Raw genomic sequence first — 9449 nt, 5'->3', positions numbered from 1 at the left:
GGCTGCAACCGCGCTCCCCGCCGCTCCGCGCTGCCCTTATAGCTCCGCGCCCGGCGGAGGGGCGGCTCCTCCCGCCTTCTGCCTCCGCCCGCCTCCCGCCTCGCCTCCGGCGGGCACCGGCGCTGCGCCCCGACGGCGGCGGCCGCGGGGAGAAGCTGCGCGGCTGCGCTCGGGTGTGCGGGGGCTGGGGGAGCTGCACAGCGGCTGTGCAAGGAGCGGCCGAGGGAGGGAGGGTGCCTGAAAGCTGGCTCTGGGAGCAGGAGATGGGCGTCCAGGGTTCACGTTGCTGGAGGAGCCTCGAAGGTGTGCGGAGTGGGCGGGGGTTTGCGGGGCAGCATCGTGCTGACACCACCGGGGCTCAGCGCAGCCGCCACAGCCATCCCCTCCTGGGACGGCCTCAGAGCGCAGGAGGATCACCACCACTTGCAGGCAGGTCTCCAGGCACTCCAGGCGAGGATTTTGTAAAGCAAGCGTAGTCCAAACGGCAAAAATCAGTGCCACAGCCCTAAGCAGAACGTGACTTTGGGCAGAGCCCAGTCATGTGAGTTCCTCCCAGGGGTGGGAGACCTGGGACGGTGCAAAGAAGACAAACACCTGACACATATTTCCTTGGCACTCTGACAAATCCTGTGTGAGCTGTCCCAGCAGCATCCAGCCTTTGGCTGGATCATGCTTCACTCCTGAGACTCTGCGGCCCATTTCCCAGGTCCAGTACCACCTCCACTGAAGTAATAAGAATTCACACTGCTCCCTTGTTAATGAAGCCAGGCAGAGGACCTGCTAACCTAAAAACTAAGGTAACCTTGCTAACCTCTCTAGTCGCTCTGATTCACAGGGAGAAGGGTTATACGTGTTACAGGGTGATGTTTCTCCACACGCACAACCCAAAATTAAAGTGCTGCTCTTATTCCCACTATGCTCTTTTGCAAGCCCATACCTGACCCACTGCCCATCTTCAGGGTTGACTATCCCTGTCATTACTCTTTCCACTGACAACATCCCATTTGGATCAGCTCCACAGTCAGAAGACAATTCTGTCTCATGCTGTTTCAATATGAATTTCTCTAGCTTCTTCCATACTTTCTTATCCTTAAAAATGCCTATCACAGCTGGAAGTTAAATGGGACAAAAAAGCATCCTTGCAAATGTGAAATGTAAATATTTTTCAGCAATAATTTTTGCCTGCTAACATTGGTAACACTATTGCCTCTTACTTTAGTCTTGTTTAACTATTTCGAACTTCTTAGTAGCACAATTGCACGAAACAATACAGGTTTTAAAAAAATTAAAAACAAACACACAAACACCCCCCCCCAAAAAAACCCCAACTAACACAAACAAACAAAAAACCAAACCAGAACAACCCACAAAACCAAAAGTCTACCACATGACTGCTAGAATGTTTTAGAAGGCATTTTTGATTTTTGTTTTTTTCCCCTGATGTGGTCTAATTTTAAACCTTTGAATGCTTAAAGGTCCAAAGCAAGTTGAAAGAAGGAGCGTGGTGTAGCCTTTGCATGTATGGTGCAGCTTTGCCCAGAGCAGGAGTTTAATCACTTTGCTTTTCCAGGTCAGCTCTCTGTAAGTACCATGGTTTCTTCACCATTGCTCCTACACAAGGTTGGTGTTCTCCCATGAAGTTACAGGGCCCAATCCAGTTAATGGACTATTAATCCAAATTAAGGTTATTACATATTTCTGTAAGGAATGAATTGTTCAGAGACCAGATGCATCAGTATCTCAGCCTAAACCTTCAACTGGCTCCAATGTTTTGGCTTGTTGACAGGGTCGGTGGAGAGGCCAAAGACGGCCCGAACATGATGACACCATCCTGCTCAGAAGTGAGCAAGGTGACTAAGAAAGCAAATCAGTGGGATGGTACATGCAGTTGCAAATAAAACAGATATTACCTCATCCCCAGAAGTTCATCCAATAGGCTAGTGCTATTGCACATGGTAAGTTACACATGGAAAATTAAGTATCTCCTTTGCGAGCAATGGCATTGTCTTCATGTAGCTTATTATTATAGGCTCAACCCTACAACATGAGAAAAACAAAAAGCTTTTGTGTCTCCAGTGAGCTGGCATCTCTCTTTGAGGATAGAATTTCACACTTTATATTTCTATAATAAACCAAACAAATTATACTAATTTAAGGGTAATTGTGGATGTCAGACAAACAAGAAATGCCAGCTTTAGACTGTCTTCTAGAATTGGCAGAAGAATAATCCAGCTCTGGCCATTTGGCACCTCTAGTTTTATAGCATCCCTTGTAAAGTGCAAACAGGCTTCCAATCATTCACCAAGGAAGAGGAGATTTTAATGTCACTTGGCAATGATAGCCCTTTTAATGAATATCATAATGACCACATACTCACTACACTTTATGGAAATTCAAACATGCTTCATATGGTCATGTTCTCCCAGCTGTAGCCTTCCTTTCTTCAACAATTTCCTATATCTGTTTGGGATGTCTAACTATTGAGAAGGGTAGCTGAGAGAAAAGTCCTAACATACCCAATAGGAGGAGCACAATTACTGACTCCATGCAGGGCACCATCAAATATCTCATTTACATAGTTTTAAGTACACATCACACTCACGCCCAGCATCCCAGCTGACAATTTCTAGGGTGAAAAAGACAAAAATCCTTTGCTCCATTGAGGATGTGACCTGCGATATGCAGCTCCGAAACAAGATGTACTGATCCTCTCTTCCACACAGCCAGGCAGACTCACACTTCCCCACCCAAATGTGCCTTTCCACCACCTGGCTTCCCAGCATGAACGTGTTTTTGCTACACAACCCAGCTACTTCCTCCACTTATTAAAAGAACAGCTGACAAAATAATTGCAGCTGGAACACCTGCACACATTTCCCAGTGGCTATTGCCAGCCTGAAGAGCAGGCTTGGTGTTTGAGGTATTTTAATTCCGCCCTGGTGTACAGACTTGAACTCTTATTCTGGTTCCCAGAGACCAATCTCTGCTAAAGTTTCTGTTCTGGAAGTAAAATAAAGTTGTTTGGAATTTTATCTGTAAATAAGGTGTCTTCTCCTCAAAGAGCTCCATGTCCCGTGGCAGACTTGTATTTTCAGTTCCCGAGTTACCTAGTTTCTTCTCTGTCTGTATAACCTGGACCTTCTTTCATAGTTATTTTGATTACCTGAAGAAATCATAGCTGCATATTTGCTTGTTTTGAAAACATTGGCAGTCATTTTGAAATGGGTGTCATGCTCTGGCTTTATGTAACTAGTGACAAGGTTTATAATGTGGTGCACTTTATTGAACAAAGCCAAATTTTCATAGGAAGCATAGTTTGTAGATCAGCCATGTCATCAACACACACCCCCAATGAAGTTAGCTCTGGGGAAATTATTTCCCCATAAGCCTGACTTTCTGTTTCCCCCTCTTGTCTGTGCTGACCCTTATCTGGTTACTTCTGGCTTTCTCTTTCTCCTGGATTAACCCTATGCCAGAGCTGTGAGTTGAATTGACCAAGCAAAGGTGCTGAGGAGCTGATGCGACAGAATCTTAGGGGGAGAAAGACATTTTCCTTTTGCCAGGATGAAGTTGTTAGATACATTTGGTCATATTACATGTAACCCACCTTCTACGCATCACGGTGCTTTCATGTCAGCCGGCACCACAGCCGTCTTTGCCCTGCACTCAGCAAATCCTGCTGCATCTCGGCTGGTTCACGGTGTCTTTGCTTGGGAGCAAAGCGAAGCGAAAAGTGAGGTTGAAAGAAATAAATAGGTCCCTGTGAAATAAGAATAAGAATAAGAATAAGAAATAAGAAATAAATAGGTCCCAAGTTTATCACTCCTCATTTGCTGTCAGCTTTCCCAGTATCCCAGCTCTGTGCCGAGATGCACATCAGTCCTCGCCTTCCACAGCGAGCCCTGCCGGGGTCTGCCGATCGTGGTGCAGCTCACAGGAGAGCGAACAACCCCCTCTTGGGCCGACAGCAGCGGGAAGGGCAAAGGAAGAACCAGCGCAACCCGGCACCGGCAACCCACGGGACTCGGGGACCCACGGCACCCGCGCTCCTCGCCCGCGCGGATGCTGGGGAGGCGGCTGCGTGGCCGAAAGGCTCCACGGGCAAACGCGGCCAGGATAACGGAGTGCCCGCCTTCCACGGGCCCGCACGAGCGGCAGCGCACGGGGAGCGGGGGGAGCAGCCCCCGCCCGGCCCCGCCGCTCCCGCCGAGCGCAGGTCGCCCCCTGCCGGCGCCGCGCGGCCACCGCAGCGCCCCGCTGCCGCGGACACGCCCCCCGCGCAGCGCGGTCCCCGCTCCGCCCCGCGCAGGTCGCCGAGCAGCAGCTTTTGCACTGACCCTGGCCGTGACAGCGCTCCAGGAGCGGCTTTAGGTGCTGCACGGGCGGTGAGCTTGGAGCAAAACCCTGAGGCAGTTTGGGAACAGCCGCTCCCCCAGTCTGCCCTGCCTGCGGCTTTAGGGCCATGGCCGGTCACTCCGCGCTTCTCTTGCCTCACATAGCGACGTATTTCTTTTATTCCAGCAAATCCGATTATCCTGCGAATGTAATGGAAATCAACAGAAAGGAAGACTGTAACTTAAGGAGGGCTAAAGTCACGGAAGAGAGAGAGACTTGATTTGGTAGCACTCAGATGTTCTTGCCTCATCTAGAAATATGTGCTTAAGGAATTTTAAAATGTTTTGATCTGATCGTTAGCTTGAAGCTTAACAAATGCAGGCCTACTGTAATTAATGACAGTCCTATGATCAAGTACGGAATGTATTTAGAAAGACTGCTTCTGGAGAATTCAAATGAAAATAATTTCCTCTTCTACATAAATATTTTTTCTCATGTTACATTTTCATTCTGCTGCTTCTTAGCTTTTTCAAAGAATCACAATATTTCTGGAAAGTAACTTATTCCACACAGTGTTTTATATTGTCCAGGGGATTTGCAATTGCTGTCTATTATGGACATATTTACTGTTACACACTGTAACTACTTATTCCACTAACAGCTCATAGAATCGAGTCCAACCATTCACCTAACACTACAGAGCCCACCTCTAACCCATGTCCCTCATCTACATGTCTTAAACACCTGCAGGGATGGTGACTCCACCACTTCCCTGGGCAGCCTGTTCCAATGCCTGACAACCCTTTCTGGGAAGAATTTTTTCCTAATATCCAATCTGAATCTCCCCTGGTGCAACTTGAGGCCATTTCCTCTCGTCCTATCACTTGTTACTTGGGAGAAGAGACCAACACCCTCCATGCTACAACCTCCTTTCAGGTTGTAGACAGCGATAAGGTCTCCCCTGAGCCTCCTGTTCTCCAGGCTAAACAACCCCAGTTCTCTCAACCACTCCTCATCGGACTTGTGCTCCAGACCCTCACCAGTTTCCTTGCCCTTCTCTGAACTCACTCCCTCCCTGCAATCTTGGCATTTCAGGAACAGTTTTACTAGCATTCCAGTTCAAGAACCTGGATGGAGTGCATTAACTAGACTTCCCTTCCGCAGCAAAAATGTTATTTACAAAAAGTAGCAACATTTGTAATTGCTTGCCCAAATATGAGAACTTAAGGTGTTCTCTGTTGATATTGTGTCACAATTATGAGAGAATATGTGTCCTGTGATGATAGGCATCAGATTAAACTGGGGTTTCTCTCCTCCCCCTCTAGGCGTTGATAGATCTCTTCTCTAAAACCCTACACTACTGTGCACCACTGCTATGGCTGTGCTTTCTAGACCACAGATGACCCCAGCAGATCCGCTCTTTCAAACGTATCTCCCAATACTCAGGTTTCAACCTGATACACTTAAAACCTGATTTATTTCAGTGCTCAATTCTGACAATAGGAGTGACACGGGGTTAAGAGGGGTGCTTTGTTCAGCTCCTTGAAATCAGAGACTAAGCTTTGAGTAGAGGGGGAAAAAAGCCACTTGAAAATGGATAGCTGTGTGTATGTGTATGTATGCGTGGATGTGCCCGTGTATAGGAAGAATTCCCTCCACAGGGAACAGCTGGAGAACAACTGATAACTGACTGTGTTAAATTCCAAAGATTATGTCATGCAGTCTCTGGTTTTGATTTAGAGAAATATTTTTACTCAGTATGTATATTGTAGCAACATATACAGTCCCTCCACAATTAACTAGGATTTGACTATAAAATACAAAGTAAAACTACAATCTTTCCTCTGATGAGTTTGAGTTGCAAATCATTCTAATATAAGCACAGTAGAAAAAGTATTGATCAACTTTGCTTATGCCTAAGGAGTATGAGTATTCGTACTCATATTTTAGCAAACTGCCAGAAAAAATCGAGTCACAGTATCCATTGCCTTGTAGAAACCCAGCTAGCTGGCCTTGGGCTTTCGCTGAGACTGCAGCAATTTATACATCTTATTTATTTTTAATTAATTACTCTTCTTAATTTCAGTCTGGGTTTATTTTTCTTTTAAAATGTAATATTAACTCTAGAGGCACTTCTTCCTTAGTGCTACTAGGATCTATCAATACCTGGTGACTTTAATGGAAGCTGAGAGCTCAGCACTTTGCAGCATCAGGTCTGGCGTCTGTAACCCAAGCAGATGCATATGCAGGAGGAGGGCTAAGGAGTCCTGCGATTTGTAAGACAATAGGCAAAACCAGGAGCTGCAGATTTGTTTCCCGGGCCCAGAGTGCAGGATGAGCAGTTAGGATACACCTTCACATAGATTGCCTGTGCTGGCAGGTGTGAAATCATATCATGCTGGCTCAACTAACATGTATCATTTCCCAAAAGTTTCCGCTTCTTGTGTTGTCTGCAATTTGCAAGGTATGGCCTATTCAGATGTCCACACATGTCCTGCATTGATAGGTTTAATATGACTGCTTTGTACAGCCTGATGATCTTTGGAAGAGTAGTTTCATACTCTCAGAATGGAGGAGAAAACCTGCATTTTTGATCGTCAGCTTTACAACTCAATAGTAATGATTTGTATTTTCCATGCACAATTAAAGGGTTAAATATTTCTGGAGCAAGGATTAGGCCCACTGATTCATGCATTCTTTCATACAGCAAGAAAAACAAACCTTGTCCTTAAACCAAAATCTGTTTAATGGGACTGGGGTGATTAGTGACCATAACTTAAAAATTAGTTTGGAACGGTGCCAGTGCAAATCCTGTCCCACTCCCTCTGCATGATAACAGATGAGAGAAAAATCCTTCCTCACTGTGCTTGGTCTCAAAGACACAAGAGGGTGACAAATGGAGGAGAGCACTATAAATCTAAGCAAATTAATTGGTGTGGCTTTGTTAGCTGCTTGGTTTGTTTTTAAGAGAGGAATCTGAAGTAGGAGCGGTACAGCAAAGAAAATAATTATTAAAAGTACCAGAAAAAGAAACAGAGAAAAGAGGTGCACACAGAGTTCATTGCTTGTTCCTAGTCAGGGTCAGCAAGCAGAACCTTATGCTCAGAATGAACTTTTAAATGTGTTTTGTAGGAGTCCATATACAAATTTGGATCAGGGATTTCCCTCATGTTTATTTAGCAATCTGAGGAGAGAGGACAACAATATTTGTAGCAGAAGCTAGTGGGCCATAAAGGCCAGGCATGGTGGTAGCTATATTAGATCAGCTGGAGATGACGAGACTAAATTATGAAGCACTATAAAGGTAAAGTTAAAACCACATTTCCTACAGAGCTGTGAAGAGCTGGGACAAGGACTCTGGGAAAAGGATGGCACAGCTAATTAACATTTTTCTTAGTCAATTACTTTAATGGCACTGTAAATCCTGGTTTAGATTTCTTCCTGAGGATTTTTGTGTGTGTGAGAGCTTTTTTTTTTAAGACCTCTTCTGTTTTAATTGACTAATAAGCCATTCTCGAATAAGATAACAAGAAAAACCTGATATCTTGAATTGGCAGAACTTATTCGTAAGTCTGAGATAAGTCTTTAGTAGGTGTTAACAACAGAACTCTGTATTATCAACTACTGATTTTCTTTTCCTCCAGTAAGCGACTCTATATCTGGTCTTCTTTACACAAGAGCAAAAATATCTTGAAAGCTATTCATGTCACATATTTAACTAGATATCTAAGTATTATCAGTTTAGCAATCGGTGTTGATTTACAATGGGAGGGCTAATCTTTCTTCTCAAACATCAAACAAGTACTTTGTGTGAGAATGAGAAGAAAAAAAATAGGATATGAGAAGTTTTCAAATCAGTAAGTTTGAAAGGCTGGGTGAAACAAATTGGGAAAAGGGTGTGTTGACCCCACTAGAGGCAAGAGAGATGGCTGTAGATGATGGCTGTGAAAAGGTCACTTGTTTCTCAAGTTTTGCACTTCAAATTTCTTCCTCTTTCTCACTTTAATGTAAACTGAAAGGGCCAGGAATAGGACTAAAAAAACCAACCAACCAATCCAAGATTTAGAAAACAAGCATTGATCTTTTTGTTCATTCTTTCTCACTTTGTGAAAGAGTAACTTATTTTGTGTGACCTTCCTTTTCTTAAAATATAACAGACTATGTATTTACCAAGTAATTATGGTTTAAAATAACAGTTACCTAGTTTTGGCTTGATGCAGCTGAGATAAGGGTCAGAACAATTAGTTCTGTAGTATGAAATGAGAAACAGCTCTTTATATTAATAAAAATGTAATGCAACAAGATATTATACAGAAGTTGGACTAGTTCAGCAATGGCAACTATGGTTTCTGGATGCTGTGTTTACCACAAGAAAACAAAAAACATGCAAGAGGAAAAAGCATAATATTGATTAAGTGGCTAATGATGTTGAGTGCTGACCATCATCTACTGATGCTCTACTGAGCATATCTGGGAGATGGATTGCAAGAGTTCTCCCATGCCAGAGCGCTGCAATGCCTCAAGCACCCTGTATCTTCTTGTACTGTGAGCAGCACTGCAAGTCGTCTGCGTCTAACAATTGCTTTAAGTCTAATCAGGACACTGAACATCCCAGAAATTGCAAAATAAAATTACAAAAAACCCCACACACTGTTTCGCACTGGCTTTGCAGCTGTCATCTAGTACTAGATGAAATTTTCAGTATTCATAATCTCATATTTCATCTGCAACTTTAACTGTGAAAATATTTTGCCTTTATACGCACACACGTTCTAGCTGTAAAATAGCATTGTCTTAGTTTTCTAACAAATCTTTCTGTGGTGTGGTTCAGCATTCAAAAATAAGGCTGCAGGTCTGTTGAGCATTGATTTAGTATAAATTTTCAGTTTAGTTAATTGTTCTGAGCCACGTAAGATGCTGAATTGCAGATAACTAAAAAATAGCTAAAATACTGCGTAAGGCTATAATACTGGTGAACAGCTCATTTACCCTATAGAAGACCCCCTAACTTTACAAACCAGAGTTGTTCATTACAATGAATGCTAAATTTTTTGCTGTTCGTTTTTCTTTTTAGCTTTTTGTACATAAAAGAGGTTGCCCACAGATATAGAAGT

The sequence above is a fragment of the Caloenas nicobarica genome, chromosome 5 (genome assembly GCF_036013445.1).
Source record: "Caloenas nicobarica isolate bCalNic1 chromosome 5, bCalNic1.hap1, whole genome shotgun sequence".
In the NCBI taxonomy this organism is placed as follows: Eukaryota; Metazoa; Chordata; class Aves; order Columbiformes; family Columbidae; genus Caloenas; species Caloenas nicobarica.
The sequence above is the reverse complement of the archived record's forward strand: the minus strand, read 5'-3'. Positions refer to the sequence as shown.